General features: G+C 38.3%; 1 protein-coding gene and 1 long non-coding RNA gene across 3 annotated transcripts in view; both read right to left on the bottom strand.

Moving 5' to 3' along the window:
- Positions 1-23,827, bottom strand: part of LOC149775592 (properdin-like) — a 163,460-nt gene that overhangs the window by 36,856 nt on the left and 102,777 nt on the right. The gene's annotated exons all lie outside the window — the stretch shown is intronic.
- Positions 285-21,855, bottom strand: LOC149775593 (uncharacterized). The gene is made up of 4 exons (XR_016416466.1): positions 21,407-21,855; positions 10,823-10,937; positions 1,356-1,462; positions 285-903 (listed from the first exon to the last, which is right to left on the bottom strand). It is a non-coding gene; the product is annotated as an uncharacterized LOC149775593 (long non-coding RNA).

Below are 23,827 nucleotides of genomic sequence, written 5' to 3'. Positions count from 1 at the left end.
TATCCTGACACCAGGCCGATCAGTCCTAACACTAACCTCTTAATGCTGAGCGTCTAGCGAGGTAGCTGTTAATACCATTTTTGTAAGTCTTTGGTATGACTTGGCTGGGGTTTGAACCCATGACCTCCCGCTTCTGAGGCGGACGCTCTAACCACTAGGACACCGGAGTGGTCAGAATGGAATTGTAACAATTACAATGGAAGCAATTTGTATTATGCTTGTTGGGGCATTCCTCACTGATGGCTGTCAGTGACATCATCATGGGAATGTGTAACAGCCACATTTTGTAAGAACAAGGTGTAGTTGGTGAACAATACAGACACTTTTCTGCCATTTCCACTGGCATCATCTCATATGATGTTATTTAAAAAAACTTCCTACAACATACTCACAACATATAAAACCTATATGCAAATCTGATGAAAGCTGCTTGTGTTTCTGAAACACATATTCCATACTGGTGGCAAGAATGTCCAAATCTACATTACAAAAATGAAAACATTACCATCCATCTAGGAGTTGCAAATGTATGAAATCCTCTTGTTGGGTAGTTTTACTAACAGGCTTTACAGCAGGGCCTTCCAGTAGATTTAAATGTGGCAGGTAAGTTGACAAAGTAGGGTGGGGGGTTGGGGGGACCTACCCCAATGGGGATAATTCATTTTTTTTTTTAAAGTAGCATGGTGTAAAGTAAAAGTAGATGGGCTGATAAGGAATCCACTGAATTTACAGACTAAAGGTTCAGACATTTGTTTTTAAGAGAAAAATGAAAGAAGGAAACAATACAACAGATATTTTAATATGACTTTAATGTTTATTTTCTAGATTTAATTAAGATTATGAATCAGAATCAGTCTCCAACTCCACTGTAAAGTTTATCTATTACTTCTTCTGCTCAGGCACCTGCAAATTAAAACAAAATTGTAATGCTTAAATAAAGTCATATCATCTCAGCACTAGTTACATATGCAGAAGTCATGTTAATCAGCATTATAAAAATGTATGAAATTTTCTTCACTGCACTTGTGCTTCCCTTACTATCGTTAAGCCATGATACAAGATAACTTTGCACTTACTTGTCATTTCTGGCAAGTGGATGGTGCAATCAATTTGCACAAAGATGAATTTATTTCATCCAAATATTTCATGTGAATAAAAATTCCAAATGGAGGCACTTGTCCGATCAGACAAGATATATGCATATTGTAGTTAGCTGGACTCTAGCTCTGATAGTCCTGGGCAATAGGATAAGCTGATTTTGTTATCAGTTTAGAAATGCATCCGCTTTGCAAATACTATGCTTTAAAAGACGAAACTGAATCCAATATTGATGAAATAAGAGTCATTTGGATTACCTTGTTTTTTATCATTCTGCGTTGGTTGGGTGCATATTTGAGGGTCTCTGATATGGTCTCTTCCATTCCATTTGCCTTTGCTTTGCCATTAGTTTTCAAGCAGGCTTCTGCATGAGTAATACAATGTTTTAAAATAAGTTTCACAACAAAGGATGCATTGCATTTTTCTAAATGCCAGCAATAATCAATGGAATATTTTTAAAACATGTACTTTGAAATGTGTCTCAAGTTACTTTATCAATTCATTTAAAAATCTCTGGCAAGTCACATGAAAAACACAATTTAAATCAAGCCATACTTACTTATCAAAGACTTTCTCATTCACATCCTTTACCTCACACAATAAATATCAGCAACACCAACATTAAATTCACACAATCAGTACAAAACCTAGGTGTTACTCTGGACAGTACTCTCACATTGCACCAACATGTCATGAACATATGCAAGGCTGCGTATCTTGAGCTGAGACGCATCAGCTCCATTCTCAGATATCTTTCAGTTGATGCCACTAAAACACTTGTGTGTTCATTACTGCTTTCAAGACTGGACTATGGTAACTCAATTCTGTCTGGTTCATCTTAATATCTACTGCAGAGACTTCAAAAAGTTCAAAACATAGCTGCTTGGATCATACTTAGAGTACCACAATCAGAGCACACCTCCCCGCTGCTCTGTACCCAACACTGGCTATCCATTCGATCCAGAATCAAACACAACATTAGTTCTCTGTGCTACGTTTCATTGACAGACTCTAGTCCAACATACCTATCCGACCTTACCTATGTGTACACACAAGCAAGATACTTACACTCCTCTTCCGACAATCATATACTCATTATTCTCACTATGAAAACAAAGTCACATGGACAGCATTCTTTTGCATACCAGGGCCCAGCAACATGGAATGAATTGCCCACTGAACTTAGACACAAAGACGCAGTGATCCCATTCAAGAGTGCTCTCAAAACTACTTATTCTGACTACAAAAACAAACTTAATGACTTAATAATGTTAACTACCTTAAATATTCTCAGCATGTTTTTTATGTTTTCTAATTTCATGGTGTTTGTTTTTGTAATCATATCATTGTGTATGTTTTTATGTTGTCTAATGTTGCAAAGCGCTTAGAGCTTCTAAAGATTAGGCGCTATACAAAGTCCTCATTATTATTATTATTATATTTAGCTTGGATGAATATTTTTTAAATCAGTGGCCATAACTAAAAGATGGGATTTTGTTTTATGATCATAAAAGTATGTTGGACACCATCCATGATGTACAATGCTGTCTGACATTTCTATGCACCTAAGGTTTCCATCTCAAATATTAAAGCAAAATGCATACCGAATTTGACAGATTGATGAAAATAAAAAAAAGCAATGCTTACCATTTGAAAAGAGGCAATTGTCACTAGAATATTCTATTCAAAATGATATTAATTTTGGACACAGGGGATACCACCCCCATGTTTTCCTGACTCGTGATATGTTGGCCTATTCTGTGCACAGCTTTAAAAGATGTAATGTTTATCCATCGAGCTATAGAAATGAAATACATTTACTGTAGACTGTTTCTGTCAGCAGTTAAGTTGAGTAATTAGGTCAGGTTTATAGCTAGTTTACAAAATTCAATGTAGAATGCCAATAAATGACAAGATATATTTTTGCAAACTAAAGTGATCTTGAAAAAAGATTAGTAAAGTTTAACATTTTATAAAAAATAAGCTATTATGTGGAAAAGAAACAACAATGAAATAGGATGCAATGTGTTTACGTCTAGTTTTGGAAGGTACCGTCATAATTGTACCGTAGTTTAATGGGTGGAAAGGCCATTGAAAGGTAAGGGCAGTGCGGAGACCATCGAGTATGTTCCAGAATAGCTGAATCTTTGTAGATACATAGATCCATTCGTAACTTCAGTCCGCAAGCAAAACACTGTACTTCGTATCCCAATCCTGACTCGGGTCCGAAGTAGACAAATCCTGTTCTAGCTAAAACATACGAAGAAGGTAATCCTTCCCTATCCGTAGGCCATTTTTGAAACGTGTCCAATCGACGGGCACAATCACAATAGTCAGGTAAGAAGACTGGAAAATGGTAGGGTTTGAACTTGGAGTTCTCACTGGATTTCTCACTCGATTCTTGCTGCGGCGAAGTCATCCTTCTGGTGGGTGGCTATCCTCTTACAACCAATGTTTTATACCGACATGTCCATACGGCAAAGTAAAGTGGGTGGGAAGCCGCACTCGCTTCTGCTACACGATTTGATAGACTTTTTCCAAGGGTCGACTGACGATGTGGTGTGTGGGTAAACGTACAATCTTGTTGGGTTGATAGGTGGTCACTTTCTCTAGACTGCAAGGCTTCTTTCAATATGTCAAAGTTGACCACTCGACTGGTACGATAATTCAGAGTAAGTCCTTTCACTTTACACTTCGTGTGCACTTCTCCTTGTTTGTCCCAGTATTCGTAGCCGTAATTTTTGGGACCACCACTAACGAAACTTAGAATCTTGTCATCGGGGTGCTTGTCTGTCCAGGCTCCTAAACGGTCTCCTTCGATGTCAGGGTGCTGTTGACTCGGGTGATCGATATAAATGCAACTGTCCATGTCAAAGTACAAGACACGTTCCCCTAACAGTTCTAAAGCTTCGTACAATTTTAAGCGAGCATGAGCTGTCATGTAAGCTGCAATGATGACATTTCCAAAGGGGTCATCTTCTACAAAGTTCAGATCTTCTTCGTAATTCACCAAGATCAAATCTTCACGAACGACGTCCACGTGTTTCATGAATTTGGCTTTGTCGTGAATCATCTGAAAGTAGCGGGAAGGTTCGGTCAAATACTCCGTCTTGGGTAAACACGGTCATTGTGCCATTTTACCCCACAAGCAATTTAACATCACTTTGGCAAACGATCGCCTGCCTTCGTTTTTCTCAATGTGATTTAAAGTAATGCCTTCTTGTGCCCAGAATTTCTCTCTGAATGTCTTTTGGTCTTCGGGAGTGTGACACCAGGACAGATAGCCACTGGCTTCTTGCTCAGTTTCAAAAAGGCATCCACGTAGTCTGCGAAAATGCCTTTCTGTGTGGGGTCACCCTTGTGGAATTATTGTGTCTTGGGAAAGTGGCAAATTTCGTACACTTCTAACAGTTGGTATCCCATGTTCAGAGCTTTGAACAATTCTACGCTGACCCATGTCCCCGTCAAGGCCCGTTCTTCCTGGGTGTGATGACAAGGTTGATCTTGGTTGCACGTTTCAGCACAAGTACGGCACAAAGGAAACACAAGTTTGCCTTGGCAATGGCGAGGTAAGACGGGATGGTATAGGTTCGTGGGAGGCAAAACTTTGCACTTGATCAAGCCTTCGTATTGTCGAATGTTTTTTAGGTCGATGTGTTCGGTGAACAATTGTGGGTGCCCTGCAGGAAAGCAACAATATTTGCACACATAGGGATACAGTGAACACACGTCCAAGTATTTGATTTCTTCTCCTTTCTCTTCGTCAGCTTGGTACAGCAAACAGGTGGCATTGGTCCTTCCTCCGTACAAACTATTACTTGGGTTCAGGGGGTCCATGAACTGGTAACTTTCCATGAGGCGTTTAAACTCAGGATCGGTGTTCAAACGGTGATTGTATTTGTGTTCCCACATTTCCACCACTTGCTATCCTTCCTGTTCTAACTTTAGGCGTGGCTGACAAATGGCCTGGTACAAGTCTTCCATGGTTCGTTGTAAGAACTGATTTTTAGTGCCGCGGTCAGGGTAACAGACGGGACATTCGTGAAATAAGCAACCGTTAAACTCGTACATGATCTTGGGGTTTTCTAAGTCCCAGCCATTGACCGAATGCATTCCGATGATCTTTCGCCCTGTCCGTTGCGGGCATGCTGAATCCATTTGTCTTCCTTGTCGCACAAGTAATGCAACCAGCATGGGGCTTTGACCGAGTATTGACGTTTGACATAGTTGGTCGTTTGAGGACTGATGACAGCCACAGTGTTTTCAAGCATGAATCGTTGTCGGTAGACTAAGGAACACGCTTTGGCAATGGTGCAAGCCTCTTTTAAATGATCAACCCCTCCGTGTTCCATGAACAGTTCTCGAAATTTTCCACAGCATTGCCGTAAAATGTCCATGTCGGAACGACGATACTTTAGCATTTCTTCCTGAAAGTCGAAAGGGTCGGAGGCGTGAGCCTGGTACCAAGCGTAGAAAGTTTCTCGTTCAGTACGCATGTTGTCAGGGTCGTAATAGTGAGCCTGAGGCAAATGGGGTAGAACGGCGTGTTGATTGGCTTCTGTATTGAAAAAGTGTGGAAAGTACCCTTTAGCCATTTCTGTCATTCCAAACATTTTAGGCATTCAACTCAAAGGCATGGCTAAGTAGCTCATCGAATCTTTAAACTGCACTTGTCCCACTTGCATGAAAATGATTTTGGCTCCGTTCAAAGTGATTTTAGGACGCTCGATGCCACGTTCCGTATAACATCTCAAAAGAAACTGTCCATCGTATCCGGAGAAATTGTGAGCCATCACCGTGGCATGGTGATGACAATCTCCATAATAATGTTCGATGTCCTCTTGGCTCCACGTCTTGTCGATGGGGTCTAAGACCCATTGTGTGAAATCGGCTAGTGTGTTCAGTCCTTGAAAGATTTTTTCACGCCCTCCAGGAATCTTACTGCAGTGAGGGCAATAACTCAAGATAGGTTCTTGAATCACTTCTCGCACGCTCGATGAGCCACGCAGAAATTAGGAATGTGAATACTGGTCTCTTGCATGCATTCGAAATCGAAAAAGATGAAATTGCCTTTCTTCTTCTTGTGACCATCCTCTTTCTCTGGTTGGGATTGGTATTTTTGTATGTAGCATTGGTGTTCCAAGTCCACAATGCAGTGACAAATGTGACATTTTTTCTTTCCTGAACATACGTGTGCCTTGGTACTGTTGATACATAGACCTTGTCCACACATTGGGCACAATCTCAGGAGTTGACAAGCACATTTCTTCTGTGAACCTTGCATCTTCAGATGTTGTTGGTAACAGGCAGGGCTGACAAATGTGCGCAGACAAGCAGGACAATGCACTGGTTCTTGCCCTTCGCTCAGACAGGGTTGAGAGGCCAAACATCCTGAGCATTTCGATCCACAATGTTTGTGTTGCTCTCGATTATTATAACCATCATAAGTCACATTTCTCACAGTAATATTTGTATCCCAGGAATCCAGTGATAGTGGTAATGGTATCGAAATGGTCATCGTGATGATAGAGGTGAATGTATTTTCCATCCTTAAAGTCTTTCCCTCGAAACAACAGAGACCCGCGCACTTCTTGAGGGTGCACTTTCAAGGTGTATCGTGGAGCTAGGGCATCTTGCAATTTTTGCATCTCGGGAATGCCACAGGATGTGTCTTTGGACAGGCATGCTTGTTGTAACAGAAGTTCTGCTTCATTTCGTTGTTTGGCTCGGTTCGATTTTCGAATGTTCTCCCAGGCTCTTTTCCATTCTACCGTGTCGTTCTTGTCGGCATAGGTTCATCCCACCACGATGGCTCGGGCTAAACACATGTGGTCTTGAAAATTGTTAATTTGGACAAGACTTGTTTTGGTAATGCGAAGGTTGTTGACCAATAAGGTCTTTCTGCATTGTCCGGTCCCTTGAGGAGGAGAGACGTGGGTCATGTCCAGTGTGGCTTTTCCATCGGTGATGTCAAACTGGTCATTAGATTGTTGCACGTGTTGAATCTTGTCCATGACTTTGGAAGTGGTCAATTCTGCAGGGCTGCTAAACTCGATCCAAACAGGGGATTTCAAGCCATCATGTTGTATGGAAAGTCTCAAGCGATCATCTTCTTTGGGTTGACATTGTCGCTTGAGTGTGGTGAGCAAAGAATCCCACATGTCGGTGATGAACCCTTTTGCTTTCTCTAACAGTACTTCAGACTTGAAATCTTTAAACTTCACTGTGTATTTGTAAGCCGTAGTTCTAAATTTTCTAGAGGGACGCTTTTCCGTCTCTCGAATGTCATAGTACTTTTCAGGGTTGACTAAGGGTGGTAAACTTTGTTTAGAGGGTTTTGGATTCTGGTTCACTCATGTCCTCTTCAAAATCACTGGCATGAATTTGTGCCAAGACTTCAGCCCTAGTACGAGGCGATAGATCACGTTTCTGCCTCTTACTTTCTTCTTCTTTCTTCTCAAATGAATTGGATCATTTCATCTCGATAGCAAAAAGTCAAATGACTAAAGTTTAAACACCATGGATTAATTTATAGTCATAGCAGACCAGCGTATATAAAGGGTATGTGTCTTGTCCTTTCACTATTCATTTCACTCTCAAACTGAGCACAACAATGGAAGAGACTACCAAGATCGAACGTTTCATCAGAGCTTTGCGAGGGGTCATTAGAAAATTCTCTTCAGACCAGCCGAGGGACTACTCTCCTTCCTTTCAAGATAAAAGTCAAGATACTTGCTATATCTGTCAGAAGAAAGGGCATTGGTCTTCAGAGTGTCCAGACCGTCAAAAAAGAAAAAAGGGGTTAGAAGAGACAAAAGTCAAGATACCTGTTATTATTGTCAAGAAAAAGGACATTGGTCACCAGACTGCCCAAAAAAGAAACAAGAGGAGTCAGAAGAAGAGAGGGATTCTTCAGAGGAAGAGGAAGAAGAAGAGGAAGAAAACAGACAGGTGAAGAAAAAGAAACAGGAGAAGAAAAGAAGGGAAGAAAGTGAAGAGGAAGAGGAGGAAAGGACTATGACGGTGAAGAAATTAAAAAAACAGAGAGTGAACAATGAGACAGAATAAGTCTATGAACTTTTTAAAGTGCTCTGTTGTGAATTGTGAATTGTAAATATTTATAAAAGAATAAATTAATTATAAAAGGTAAGTGTCTTTGGGTTTTGATTTTAAAATAAGAACCTACACTCACGCACACTCATACACAGACAGGTACTATTGGGTAAAATGGTTTTTATTAGTTATTGGCAATTGAAAGCCTATCTCTTTTCGAGAGACGTGGATGGCCCTGAAAAGGGCCTTTTTTGGTGTAAGGGGTGAGTTTAAACAATCAACTTTAACTGTCTTAAGCCTTTGCCATGGCCAAGGCCTACTTCTGGACTGCGTACTGTTGATGATGATTTCGTTGAAATCACTAAGGATGGTGCAGTAGGCGTAGTCACAGGGTTGGAGTGTTTAGCTTGGGAAGGTCGTATTCTCTTCGGCCGTAATAAAGAAGTCTGATACATCTGTTTCAGACTTCTTAACTAAAATGTCTAACAGTACTGTGACCGTTTGATTTTGACACCCTTGTTTCTTTGCTGCTGCGTCTTCTTCTTGTTGTTTTTTTCTTACCTCTTCTTCTTGCTGCTGTTGCTGTAGGAGAAAAGCTTGTTCCACTTCCTTTTGCTGTTGTATAAATTTCTCCAATTCTTCTTTCTGTCTCTGTCTAAAATTTTCCATGTGCGGTAATGAAGGAGAAGGTGACGAAGGTTCAGGAACAAATTCTTGCAAGGTAAAAAAATCCACAAAATCCCAATTCACCTCTTCTGAAAGTAAGTCTGGGTTCCCTTGGGTAGTCTCCACCATCAGTGCACCCAAACTGATCGTTTTCTGAGTTTCCGTCATGTTGAAAAACTGTCGCTTAGATTGACTACGCACAGGCGCTAGCGAATCTATATAGACTATGTGACGTCACAGACTGCTCTCTTCGGATTGGACGTGGGCTGACTGAATTTTGTAACGCGTGTTTGGATTGGTCAACAAACTCAATCCGTTTCAATCCTTCCTCCCCCTATAAATAAGTACAGTTCACTGCATTCCTTCACCTGTTACTCAGCACCCCAACATGTGGACCGATGTACAATCTTCAACGCTTGTGTCTTCGATGATGTTCCGGACGGACATATCAATGTATGTCCGATCCAACTGGACAGTTATCCACAGGACAGACACCAGCCTGTGGATGCGAAGAATCTTATGTGGAGCATCAAGGATGCCTCAAAAGAGTCTTAATCTATGGTCCTGCAGTCAGGCACAGCCTAAGGTCAAGAAGAAGATGTCACAGATGCCCTTTATGTTAAGGGTATATTAACATAAAACCAAAGGCCCTTTTCAGGGCCATTCCTATCTCTCGAAAAGATCTTGACTTTCAATTGCCTACCCCTTTTTTTATTTTTTTGTTTAAAAAAATAATAAAAAAATAGAGACCCCTCCCTGTTTCAATTTTCGCCTGTTCCATTTTCATAGACCCATCAGGTCGGGACCTTATTAAAATAGGGTCCCGACCCTGTTCCATTTCCCCTAGTCCCAAGACAGTCCCACGATTTATTCCCCATGTTCAATTTCCCTTGTCCCTAGAGTGAATAGTTTTTTTTCTTTCTCCCATGTTAAATTCCCCTTGTCCCTAGAATGGATATTTTTTTTTTTCTCCCATGTTAAATTACATAGTCCCCAGAGTGGATATACCCTTTTTAACATGGAAGTTCCCTAGTCCCTAGACCGTCCCTATTCACTACTACCATTGTCATTACCAGCCTGAAACCCAATTTAATGCCATTTGTATAAATTCATTTCAAATAAATATTATGATATAGCTGAAGTGTAAAGTCAAGCAAGTATTCTGTTTGCAGATTTTACATTTTAGATATTATAGTAAAGTCATATTTTCTCTTGTTTAGTAAACTTTATTGCAACTGGTTCCAAAATAGTAAATCTTATTTAATGTTCATTCACCAGAATAGGTATTAATACAATCCCGAATTAACTGTATGGTACTAAAATATACCCTGATCTTGTGTGAGATTGTAATATACAGAACTATACCTCAAGACAACAATAATATATTGAATTTATATTGTATCAAGACTGTCATGGTTATGAACTCCAACTTTATTCAGGTTTTTTCATAATAAATGATCATCTTGTGCTATGGTTGAAAAGAAATCAAAGTTCAGTTTAACTCCATTCTCTCCACATTTGTAAGTTGTTAAGAGGCATACTCATCCTCAGTGTTATAGTAAAATGTAATCTTATTTGGATCAATCTTGGTGGTGTAATATATGAATGGAGAAAGAATATTATCATCCAGATTAAAATATGTTTTATTCAGACTCTACTAAAATTTTTAGTTGGATATGGGTTACGGAGCCTGATGTGTACGAACAAGGCAATGTGTACCATGACCTTTTTAATTTAACATTTTAAACTCCTGCAGAAGAAAGAGATTTTTTAGATCCATTAATCTGTATTAACAAAAACATTTCTTCAGTATGATTTTCAATTACTTAGTATTGACAAAACTCATATTTTAAAGTTGTTGTTTTTTTGTGTTTGGTTTGGCCTTTTATGGTAAACCAACACAAGTAAGTTATTTAGTGCCAAGGCACTTTAAGTATAGTGCCTTGCCCAAGGACACACCATGGTAGCTAACCCAGGTTGGTCTGATGGTAGAATTTGAACCTACCTTATTTCACAGGTCCAGAAAGCTAACCACTGAGCCACTACAGCTCCCCATCTTATAGTGGAATGCTGGTATACTTTATGATCAAGAAGGATGGGTTGGGGTATGCATGTTGCATCTGAAAAAAGTGATGGAATTTTTGTTTACATAATATTTTAGTCATACAATATGAATCATTTTCTATAGATTTAAGATGTATCAGATCAAGTTAAGAAAAATCATATATTCTGTTTCCTGGGAATGTACTAAAATTCACTGTTATTGTTTGATTTTTTGGTAGTAAGCTTACTTGGTATTTTTTTCTTTTTAACTTGAATACCTAATTTGTTAACATCCTATTCTAAATCTTCAGAGTTCTGTCTATTAAGTGACAACTGTTGATACATGTAGGGAAGTTTTTGTTTATATCTTTTGATTTTTGTGATTCTGGAAGTTGCAGTATTTGTTGTTGTATTATAACCATTTCAGTAATTTAATGAATGCAGAGTATACTGCTCTATAAATGAAATTTAAGTGAAAATAATGTAAAAGTATGTTTCACTGCAAATATAAATTGTTTAAAATAATATATCATTTATCATATGACTATTCAATTGTGGTAACTAGTATTCCATCCAATATCTATATATTAAAATATGTCTTTTCATACAGCTGGTGATCATTTAGATACAAGTCCAATTGAACATAATCAAATTATCAATGCAGGTGTTTTTATTAGTAGTAGTATTGCAAGTATAAGTGTTAGTATTAAGATTTCATATACAGGTATGATAAGTGTATCATAATGTTTAAATGATGCTCCTTGTTACAACATAAAATATGTTCATTGAAACAAATGGTTCACTGGTAAATTGGCAGCAAAGGTCTTCACTGAATTATGTTGCATAAACTATTTTACAATAAAACATATATGATGCATCTCAATTATGATGAATGTGAGGAGGAGGATTAATAATAATGCAATTTAAGTTATCTTCATAACATAAGTTCTAGCAGATGTGTAATTTTTATGTGGTTCATCATCAGTTTGAAACTGGTCTGTGATTTCTGGATCTGGACATACCTGGTCCCCTGCTGTTGTGCTGCTATGGTCTTTACAGTTCATTAGGATATCAGTTACACTTGGTTTACATTTAGAACCCCATGGGATGGAATGCCCAGTTTGAAACTGAGAGAATGGTTAATTATCCATAATATAACTCCTGCAGTTATTATTAGGTTTGATATCAAGGTCTTTCTTTAAAAGCTTTTCAACTCAGGTTCTGTTCTACCATACAGATAAATAAAGTCAAATTCAAGGCTTTCAGATTTGTCCAGTTTGTTTCATGTGTTGCAGCAGACAGACTGTATGTTGCCACTGTACCATATAAATATCAGTGCTTAGTCTGCTCTCAGTTGCTGTGGTTTGATTAGTTACAAGTGTCATCACATGTGACTAATTATTGACCAATGTAATGAAACTTGTATAATTAGAAGGCTGTATTTAAAAACTCTAAAGATCTTAAAAAGAAAATTGGATCGGGGTAAGTAAAACCTTTTACTTTGACCATTTGGCTAGAAAATAATTTTCAATAAGTTTAAATTGGATAATAGTAATATAATAATTAATTACACAAATCAGAATAAAAGCTATTTGCATATCCCCTTACAGCTGTTGCTTTTTCATAGTACTAAGTAGAATAAAGTATAGTTAAGACAGATAAAGAAATATCCCGTCATATATACCTTACATCAAATAAAGAAACTCAAGATGGATAACAACAAAATTAATGTCACATCATCAAATAGTTATCTCAGCTGCCTGGTCAACCTAAAGGCAGATAAACTAAGGCAAACTTACTCCGAAGCAGTCTCATCCCCCCTAAGAGAAAAACGACAGATACAGTTCTTAACGCCAATTTTCAACTCGACCCCAACTGACTCGATGAGTAGACTCTACCTGTCACCAAGCGTAAACGAGAATGTGGACAATCTACCGAGTAACCGCAAAACTACATCCGACATGAGTACCCAAACTGAGGAACAATACTCAACAAGCACAAAAACAACCCAGACCACGCTGGTTAAAAACACTAGCAGCCAGGGGACTCAAACTGAGAACCTACTAGATGAAACAGAACGCCCTCACCCTACCACAAATAAAGCAGTCACACACGACTCAACAAAAGGTAAGAATAATAGGAAAACCAAATCCCAAATACCAGTTAGAAAGAATAAGGAACACACTAACTGTCAATACAAGACCCAGCAAGCCGGTTATGGACAACGAAACAAAGTCAGCTAAAGAGACAAACACCAGGGGAAAAAAGACCAGTCTGCAAAATATCCAAAACAAGAAACACCCCGCTGAACTGACTCTCTTCGTCAAGGGAGTAAATTCCAAAATAACGAAGTTAGCCTTTAAAACCATAGCATGGCAATTGAACAAACATCACCAAGGAGAATTCACGCTTAAAAGCACTAGAGACGACTTGCTGATAATCAAATGCACCACTGAACAACAGATTGCCAAATATATGGAAATTGAAAGAATAGGCCAAATAAATGTTCAGGTCACTAGACACAACAGAACAAAACAACACATAGACCCAAACCCCCCAAAAACACACAACAAAGGAGTCATATACGTATCAACTCAAAATAAAACCAATGAAATAGTAGACTACATAAGGAGTAAAGGACAGGAAGTAGAGAAAGCAATCCGCCTAAAAACAAGAAGGGGAAAGGATAGCACTGCAGTGGTACTCTTTTTTAAGGGCGCCACCCCAGAAACTATCAAAATAGCCGAAAAACTCGAGGCTAAAAAAATTTTTGCTTTCAAAAACAAACCACGGTTCTGTGGCAACTGCAAAAATTGGGGGCATTACTCTAAGAGTTGCGGAAACCTATTCCGGTGCAATCAATGTGGTCTTCACCACCCAGACCGGAAAACATGTAGCGCCACCAATCAGCACTGCGCTAACTGTAGTGGTAACCACAAACCAAACCACGCAGAATGCCCCAGGGCTCTTAGAGAAGCCCTAATAGTCGAATATATGATCTCCCATGGGGTAAACTATAAGCAGGCCAAAACAAAAATCAGGATACCAAAAACAAAATAAATAGGTAGCACCCTCACTGGTAGGAAACACGCATAAAATGAAAACAACAGTAAATTAAACAAACTATTAAGACTTTTTGCACTAGAGATGGATTCCAGAGCAGAAATCAAAATATGGCAATGGAACGCACGCGGCCTTAGGGCCCACGCTGACCAACTAAATAACAAAATACTTGAACAGGAAAGAAAACCAGATGTTATATGCATACAGGACACCCACCTAAATGATACCTCACGTATCCCAAACATCATAGGCTACAACACCAAATACCTAAAGCATCGATCCCCCACAGCAAGAGGAGGGGGGTTAGCAACCTTTGTTAGAGATGGAATTACATCAGAAATGCATAAATTAACAGATAGTAGACCGCCCAATGACTTCGAAATACAGATAGTCAAAATAACCGCTCAAACTAAGCAGGTACTAATCGTTAACCTCTATGAAACAAATGAGCAGCGCAATTTAAGTGCAGACGAAACAATCAAAATGATTAAAGACTGTGGAGAATGGGTGGTAATATGCGGGGACTTCAATGCGCACAATGAACTATGGGGGAGTCAAAAGACGGACATTAAAGGAAAAATTGTAGAAAAATGGGCACAAAAATGCAACTTAGTTTTTCTAAACAACGGAATGCACACCCGGATAGATGACAGAACAGGCCACACATCAGCAATAGACCTATCTCTATGCACACCAAGATTAGCAGGCATTTCTGATTGGCAAGTTGATGAAAGCGACCCTATGGGAAGTGACCATTACCTTATAAATATAGAAATACAAATTAGAATACCTCAAAATAAAGCGTCCTTCACACCAAGATGGAAATACGAACAGGCCAACTGGATTAGGTTCAAACAGATAGGTGACTCAATCAACCCAGAAACCATATATCACCGGGACATTGACACCTTTAATGACAAATTAATAGAAACCATTAATACAATGGCCCAAGAAACAATTCCTAAAACTAAAGGAGTAGCACCCAAACCCACGGTGCCCTGGTGGAATAATGAATGTAAAATAGCAATTAAAGAGAAAAAAAGAGCTCTAAACAAATTCAAAAGAACTAAAAATAATAGGGACTTTAACTACTACAAGGAAAAGGAAAAAACTGCCAAACAAACTATTATGATAGCTAAACAAAACTCATGGAGAGAATTCTGCTCAAAACTAGATATTAACACAAAATCGAAGGAGGTGTGGCAAAGAATTAAAAAAATGAGAGGCAAAACTAAATCAATAACCCCCAACATACCTGGACAAAACAACAAACATAAGGCAGAATTATTCGCAAACTATTTCGCCAACATGTGTAGCAATACCAACTTAGAGGATAAGTTTAAAAATCATAAAAGGCAATTTGAGGAAAGCAACTCTGACAACATAAAGGAAGCAGGAAATAATGACGGCCCACTAAACCTTCCGTTTACAGAAGCCGAATGGAGAAAGGCCCTCGCCGGCAAAAAGACCACATCCCCCGGGGAGGACACTTTGGGGTATGAAATGTACAAGAACCTACCCAAAAAACTTGTCACAATTGCACTTAACCTCATTAATAAAATATGGGAAACCGGTACCATACCTATAAGATGGAAAAAGGCAGTAGTGGTCCGGATTCTTAAGCCTGGAAAACCCTCAAGCGATATAAAATCATACAGGCCCATATCACTAACAGACAATATATGTAAAATAATGGAAATTATGGTAAACAACAGGCTGAAATACCATTTAGAAAGCAAAGGACTACTAGCTAATACACAGAGCGGGTTTCGCAACTACCGAAGCACAATAGACCAACTCATGAGACTAGAAACCGCTGTCAAATTAGCATCTAGAGAAAAATTTTAAAAATCCAGATATGTTACAGCCATCTTCTTAGACATGGAAAAAGCATATGATCTAATGTGGACTAAGGGACTGATAAGTAAACTTAAACCATACGGAATAACTGGCAATATATACAAATTTATTGCTAACTTCCTAACCGATAGAAAGATACAAGTCAGACTAGGACAAGACTACTCCGAACGATACAAACTGGAAAATGGCATGCCACAATGAAGCGTAATCAGCCCAACTTTATTTAATATAATGATAAACGACCTGGAAACAGCGGTAAAACCCAACCACCTTGACTTATCCCAATTCGCCGATGACAGCGCCGTATGGAAAACTGGCAACCCGGCCAGCAGAGAAACGACCAAGCACTTACAAAAAGGACTAAACGATATAGGAAATTGGACAGATAAATGGGGATTTAAATTGTCACCTCTAAAAACAGTAGGCATAGTTTCCAATCCAGGAGGTGGCCACCCCCCACCCACTCCAAACTTAACCCTAAAGGGGGTACCCATCAAATTCGAAAAACAAGCGACACTCCTAGGTATGGTATTCGACCACGAACTCACGTGGGCAGCTCATATCCAAGAACTTGTAACGAAGTGCAAACGAGACATCAACCTCCACAGAAACCTCAGAGGGGTGAATTGGGGGGGTTGATCAAAAAACACTCGTTACCCTATATAGAGCACTTATAAGAGCAAAATTGGACTACGGTTGCCAGGTATATGGAGCGGCGAACGCCACGTTACTAAAGAAACTAGACACAGTCCAATCAAAAGCGCTAAGGGTATGCACCGGCGTCCTAAATGGTACCCCCACACAAGATATCTTAATAATAGTAGGAGAACCCCCGCTAGACCTAAGGCGGAAGGAATTGATGCTGCGATACTCGACTCGAATATCAATACACCAACCCAACCACCTCACGCTACAAGCCCTCTTAGCATGCGACAAACCATTCGATACAAAAGGAAAAAATAAAAAATACCTAGTGGGAAAATAATTATAGAATTAAAAAGGAAATTTCAAATCGCAAATATCAACCCAGAAAAAATAAGGTACTACCCAGACCCCCCGTGGACCTGTCCCACACCACAAATAGATCTTAGCTTACGTAAACTAGGACAAAAACAAAATGACCCGATAGGACTAAGAGCATCAATACTAACGTACATTGACAACAAATACGAGACATACACGCAAATCTTCGCAGATGGATCAAAAACCAAAAATCCAAATAAAACTGCAGCAGGGATAGTGATCCCAAAATTAGATGTCACCGTTGGAAAAAGACTCCCAGACCAATGCGCTATATACACGGTAGAATTCATGGCAATACTAATGGCATTAACATACGTCAAAACATACCCCACAACTAAGGCAGTCATTCTAAGCGACTCTTACAGTGTACTACAATCGTTAGCAACGGACCAATCCAAGAGCAGACCTAATATGATTAATCATGCAAGATCGCTACTTAAAGAGATTGAAAAAAACAACAAACACGTTGAATTCGTATGGATACCCTCTCACATCCATAATCCCAGGCAATGACAAAGCAGATGCAGAAGCAAAAAACGCCACAAACGAACCAAAAGCCCAAAATATAGCATACAGCGTCACTGAAATCAATAACATGGGACAAGATCAATGACATGTGGCAAGAGCTATGGGAAAAATCGGATGCAAACAGTCTAATACACACGATGATGAAAAAAGTAAGTAGAAAAGTCGAAAGTCCGACCTTCAAAAATCCATACGATATAACAATAATAAATAGAATAAGAACAGGTAAAACACTATTGGCAGGATGCGCAGGGAAACACATAAAAAGGGGACCAACCGAAAACTGCCCCTACTGCCCAACTCCAGAAACAATCGCACACTTAATAAATATATGCCCCAAATACAACCAGGAAAGGGCCAAACTAAAATCTCAACAGGAACAAATAGGAGAACGGTGGACATACCCGGAGTTACTTGTGGCAAAAAACAATAACATAGGAATGACCTATAATAACATCATGACATTCATTAACAAAATAGGCAAAAGGGGACAAATCTAAACCGAATGAAGGGTTGGGTATAAAGAGAGACCATGTAAAGAAATTAAAACCAATAAACCTAAAAGATCGAACCAAAAAAGAAAAAAACCAATCAAAATATTACAAATCACTGTTTGGGAATTGTGACGGCCGGCTCGGGCTAGTGGGTTCACAGACTGACACCGCCACTCATAACCCGAACAATAAAAACCAGATAAGGATGAATATTACAAAATCACTGTTTTGGAATTATAATGGCATGCTAGGCCCCGTAGGTTCAAAAAAAATAAAAAAAAATATAAAAAAATAAAAATAAAAAAAATATACATTAAAATAAATCACAAATAGCTAAGCTAAACAAAAATAACAGGTAAATAGCCAAGTGGTCAAAGCGAAGGGAAACAAAGGCAATCAAACCACCTCCCTCGAAGAAAACATCTCACGGCGAACATGGCAGTATCAAAAGGACGAGAAGACCAAAACAGAAACGGACACGGGATAAGGCAGAAAGAGCTGAAATAAAGAAGAGCAGGAAAAGGCACAGAATGAAGTTAAACGTCCTAAGGCAGTAAAAGAAGAAAGAACAGGACACTTGCAGACCTTGGGGAATGAAGGCAGAAACAATGAAAAGAGTATGCCTCAAATAATCAAACCACCCCCACCCCCCAGTATGAAAAGAATTGCCTTCCCGAAATCAAACAAAATAAATAAGGCCACCCCCCCCCCACATCTACTTATAAGTGTGAATGAGAAAGTGAGCGTGAATGTGTGTTGTCGGGATATGTGGGAAAAGCAGAAAAACGAACAAAAATGTCTATAGCCATCACACAAATATAGCATACACACTCCCTACCCACCTTTTTTTTCTTTTCTTTTCTTTTTTTTTTTCTTTTTTACAAACAAATTTTACCACATAGGGCTTTCATTCTGACCCACGAAAGCCCTCTTTTGACCAACAACTTACTGGCCCTGAAACACACTGATTGGTTTAAAGCCACACGTACGAAATACTTAACCAAATTGAGATCTCCAAAACAAAATAAAGGGCTACTAAAAGCCTACTAGATGTGAAAAAATTTCCGGAAAATTCAAGTACGCAAAGTACACAAAATTTAATAGACCTTACAAAAGATAGGAAAATTCACAACTCAGGAATATCTGAAGCGTATGTGACAATCACATGTTTGGCAAGATAGTACAGGAATAGCCCAATAAATATAGGGAACTGGGCATTGATTGCAACGAAAATTTAATAATACTGCTGCTGGTGTGCTTCGGTTACTGCCTGAAATGAGAGAGGAAGGAGATGCAGGATGCAGAAACAGACCACCAACGGAGTACAACGATGGAGAAGGTTGCAGCGACGAGAGCCTGGGCGGGACCTTTTGGGGCACCTGGGCTTCGGCTTGCTTGCTTGGGGGCATTGTATAAGTTAATCGCTAAATTCAAAAAGTACACAAACGTGTACAAACTAAACAGTCGCACATACCGAAAGGTGCACGTGACTTTAATCCAATGAATGAATGAAATGTGTGCTAGAGGGTAGGGTTAGCAGTTATACTCCCAATTATGTTTGTGATGAGCAAAAGCAGCTGCACAAATTTGAGCTTTTAGTTTGGTTCTGGTAGGGTCAAAGGATGCAGGTACATTTTACATTAATTTTTTACTAGAAATAGCTATTTTCAATATTTTTCTGTGACAAGGCAACTAAAAGAATCAGTATGTGCCTTATGCATGAATAAAGTTCACTAGTACTATAACAAATTAGCATACTTTTCATCACCCCTCTACCATCAAGATTTTTTTATATTTACCTCTGTAGCAGACACAAATAAAAGTCGGCAGCTCATTTGCAGACTAAGTTACGCATATGATCTCCAATGCTCATCTAACTGTGACAGGCAGTCACCAACAAGCCAACCTATTTCCATGCCTAACTCGAAGTAAATCTGAACCACATTATAGATTTAGCTTATGTGTAAATTTATAAATGCTAGGCTTGTGATAATTAGGTTCATGCCTTCTACCTTAAAAATTAGAGGGATGTCAAAATACGAAACTATCCAGTGAGACCTATGATGTTAATTTTAATCCCTATGGGATTTGTGACATAAAAAACCCAAATGCTTTATGTATTAAAAGGTAACTAATGGGGGCAGGATCTGCAGTGAATCAATGGTTAGTATGCTAGACTCCTGATAAAAATGTTTGTGTTAAAATCCTGTTATCAAGTCAACCAGGTTACCTACTGCAATGTACCCTTGCCTTACTCCAATTCCCTCAGTACTCAGTAAACAACTAGTGTTGCTGTACATAACAAAACCAGTCCATATTGATTTTACATATTTTACTAAATCCTGACAAAAATAATTCTCTAAATAAAGAATGATTAATATGTGATGGTCTCGCATGTAATCAAACTCTTCCAAGCTTTTAATGATATGAACCGATTTATCAATGTTTATCAAATTTGCATGAAAAACTATTTCTTATTTGTCATCAAATATGTTCAATGTTTTGATCATATAAGCATTTCTGCTACATTAAATCAAAATAATCTTTTTGTCAGAAATAGAGCCCTTATAGTATTTGCAAGGTCAACCAATCAGATGCAGAATTTGAGTTTAATATGAATGAATATTTTTTTTACAAAATTGCTCTTTTGCTATATCTTGATGAGATAAATCTATTCACCAAGTCTGATGAAATTAATGAGAAATAGTTTTAAGAGCAGTAGCAAGAATGGCTAGTGAGATGTAGAACCACCACATTATATGCACAGATTTTGCTTATAGCCTCAGACATACAAGCAAATAATTAAACAAGTCAGATCTAAATTGGATCATAAACACTGTTGTGCAAATCATAAGAAACTCTGCCAATCAGATGCAAGGTCACTTCACTACCATACCTTTATCACACTCATAATAAGCATCATTGTGAAACTTGACTCTATAAGCCCAATGGCCAAGCATGATCAAACTTGAATCAGCAGTAGTGGTTATAACCTCATGTATTTGTATGCATCTTCACTTCTTCAATCTAGATCTCATTTATATAAGCATGTATTCTACGTTTAGTAAAAACTGCACTACATGTATAAATATTGCATGCGGTGGTAACATACTCAGATGAAAGATCACCTTATTATTATTAATGGTTAACACTCATCAAACTTCAAGGACAACTTAATGATTTTAGCCTATATTGTGGAAGTATGGCTTTTAGGCTGGTTAAAAAACTCAACTAATCTTATACATGATCACATGTATATACTTGGATTTTCCTCATTATTAGATTTATCCAAGATGTTGATTTAAGCCCAAAACCAAGTTTTATATAAACAAATTGATCAGAACTATGGACTCCAAAGTAGCTAATTTCTTACTGTTGAAAGACAGAAGGGGATGTGAAATAAATAACACACTCTGGACCATTACATAAACCCACTTAGCCTTTTGACCAGCAATACATATTAAGCAGATAAGTGCAAATAAAAATGTTCAGAATGTAAAATTTACTCCAAGCTCAAAGAAGATCAGCAAAAGATAATATCCAACAAATTACCAAACAAAAAGCGAAGTTAACGCAGTTACCTTTATTATGATGTCTCCAACACCAACGGTACTGTACAGCTACGTCTTCTGAGTTTTACCGTCATCTTGTCTTTCAAACCAGAATTAATTTCTTGAGCTCTTACAAAATGAAGAAACTTTTAAATACTATAATTTAAGCAGATTCTTTACATGCCATCAGATAAATTATGGCACAGTGTTATGTCTGTCAGCAAAACGCAACTTCACATTTGGACGGCGCGCTGTGTGGGCATCGCCGACACAGCAACTGACATGAATTCTCTATTAGCAGACAATGATTCGGAATAAATCCTTCGCAAATCTAACATTCTCGATTTTTCATAGTTCCACTTTTCATTGTTGCATCTGTTTGATTGTACAATTGCTAATGATGTTCAATGAATCAACTTCAATTCATCTGCTGTCTGAAATCCCGGTTCAGTTGGTATTTTCTTCCGCGCATGATGCCGTGTAAATAAAAGATACGGTCGACGTTCAAAGTGGTTTAGGTTAATTTATTATTTTTCTTTATTAAGGTCATTTGCAGAAAGTGTTTCGCTAGGGTGAGAAAAAAAAATATAACAAAAAGAAAACTTTCTTTTCCAACGCTAATACTGTATATATTTCAATTTGTGATTGATGCTATAAATAAAAAAAAATGATAATAAAGCATTTTAGCCCGTGGCTTCGGCACGGCACTCGTTTTTGTGGGTTTTTTAAAATGTTGTTAGTGTTGTTTTGGGGTTGTTTTTTGTGTGTGTACCACACTAAAAAACATACCAGGTATTAGGCCTAACGTAGGAAAAGAAATTATCCTCTATTTATTACTATTCTTAGTGTCAAATGACGCAAAAGTGATCAAATTGCTATTAAGATTTTGTTTTGTATAACACTTACCGCTCGTTTTCCTCGAGATAAAGCAGCCACTTCAAAATGATTATAAAATCTGTGACAGATGAAAAACGTGGTTTAAATAATTCGTAATCGCCTGCCTTAAAATACTGTAGGAATTTGCTAATGTATTTCATGGCCCTCGTTTGAATAGATACCAACGATCATGTATATCGACCAAATTTTGTATATTCCTGCCCACAATCATGTATTTTGTATTAAACCGTATATTACACGAGCGCTCTGTGGCAAACTCGGGGAGGGGGGGGGCGGGTCTCTATTATACCCAGAGGCGTAGCTATGATATTTTGCGCCCGGGGACGAACTATAAAATTGGCGCCCCAGCCCCCTCCCCGTTTAATCACATTTTTGAATATTACCCTTGTTTACTTATTATAATGTAACGTTGTAAGCCTCATTTTGGCGCCCCTGTACCTTGGCGCCCGGGGACATATGTACTCCCCTTCCCCCCCCCCCCCAGCTACGCCTCTGATTATACCTGCTGTATCAGTTGAGAAATATATTGAACAGATCAGGCCCCAATACTCTCGCTCTGAAAAACATTAAAATAATTATATGCAGAATATCGGTAGGTCTCCCTCTTGCCAAAAATGTCAGCACCATATATATTTTGCAAGTAATGTAATGGGTATAATAACACACACACACACACACACACACACTTTTTTTTGGGGGGGGGCAACGGACAGATGCCCCCATTTCCCAAAAAAAATAAAAAGTATTTTATATTTGTGTATTTCCCCCTCAGATGTGTTCTACGTTTTATTAAAACAAAATTTTATATAAAAAATTTAGTTTTTAGAATTTTTGATGGGGTATTTATGTTTCCATAGTGTTATCTAAAGGGTTGTTCGTCCGAGTCTGGTTTCCCTCACCTTGCTCGAAGTTCATTCCCTTGAAATGTTTTGTAACCTTTGCTATATGTCGCCTAGGTCTCAGTGTTTGCTATATGTAATGGTGTTATATTGTGTGTATGCTATATTTTCTTTATGTTTGAGACAGCAAGTATAGATCAAATATCTTTCCCAGTTGTATTTCTTCCTTTATGATGTTATATTGTATCTTTTAATTTGTTTTATGGTTTTCTAATTTTGACGATGGAATGGTGTACTATTTAGATTTTGTTTAAAAAAATAATTTCCTATTTTATTATTCGAGTGATAATATGTGTCGTTCCTCATAATAGTCTTTAAAGATGTTGATAGGTAGGTTACGCTCGATCCAAGGTTCACGCTTCTTTATTCTCTATGTGTTTTTCTGGGTCGCGTTAGGCCTCCTTTATTTAGTTTATCTGATTATGCTTTATTGAAAGATCCAAACGTATTTATGAGACCACATTATTCTATAGTGGTCAACCATGCAGTGCGGGAGAAGTTAGTAGGGTTTTAAACTAAGTGTTATACAGTATGTATTTGTGTCTTTATTTTGTCTGTTTATGTTCTACATTGGGTGTTTTCAAAGACTCATGATGGGCCTATGCACTTCACTGAGCCCTGTGACTTAGCCCCATGATGTCATCGCCATTTACTC

Source organism: Sinohyriopsis cumingii, chromosome 19, assembly GCF_028554795.1.
Source record: "Sinohyriopsis cumingii isolate HCF-2022 chromosome 19, ASM2855479v2, whole genome shotgun sequence".
NCBI lineage: Eukaryota > Metazoa > Mollusca > Bivalvia > Unionida > Unionidae > Sinohyriopsis > Sinohyriopsis cumingii.
Note: the sequence above shows the minus strand (reverse complement) of the source record. Positions and strands in the feature narration are given on the sequence as shown.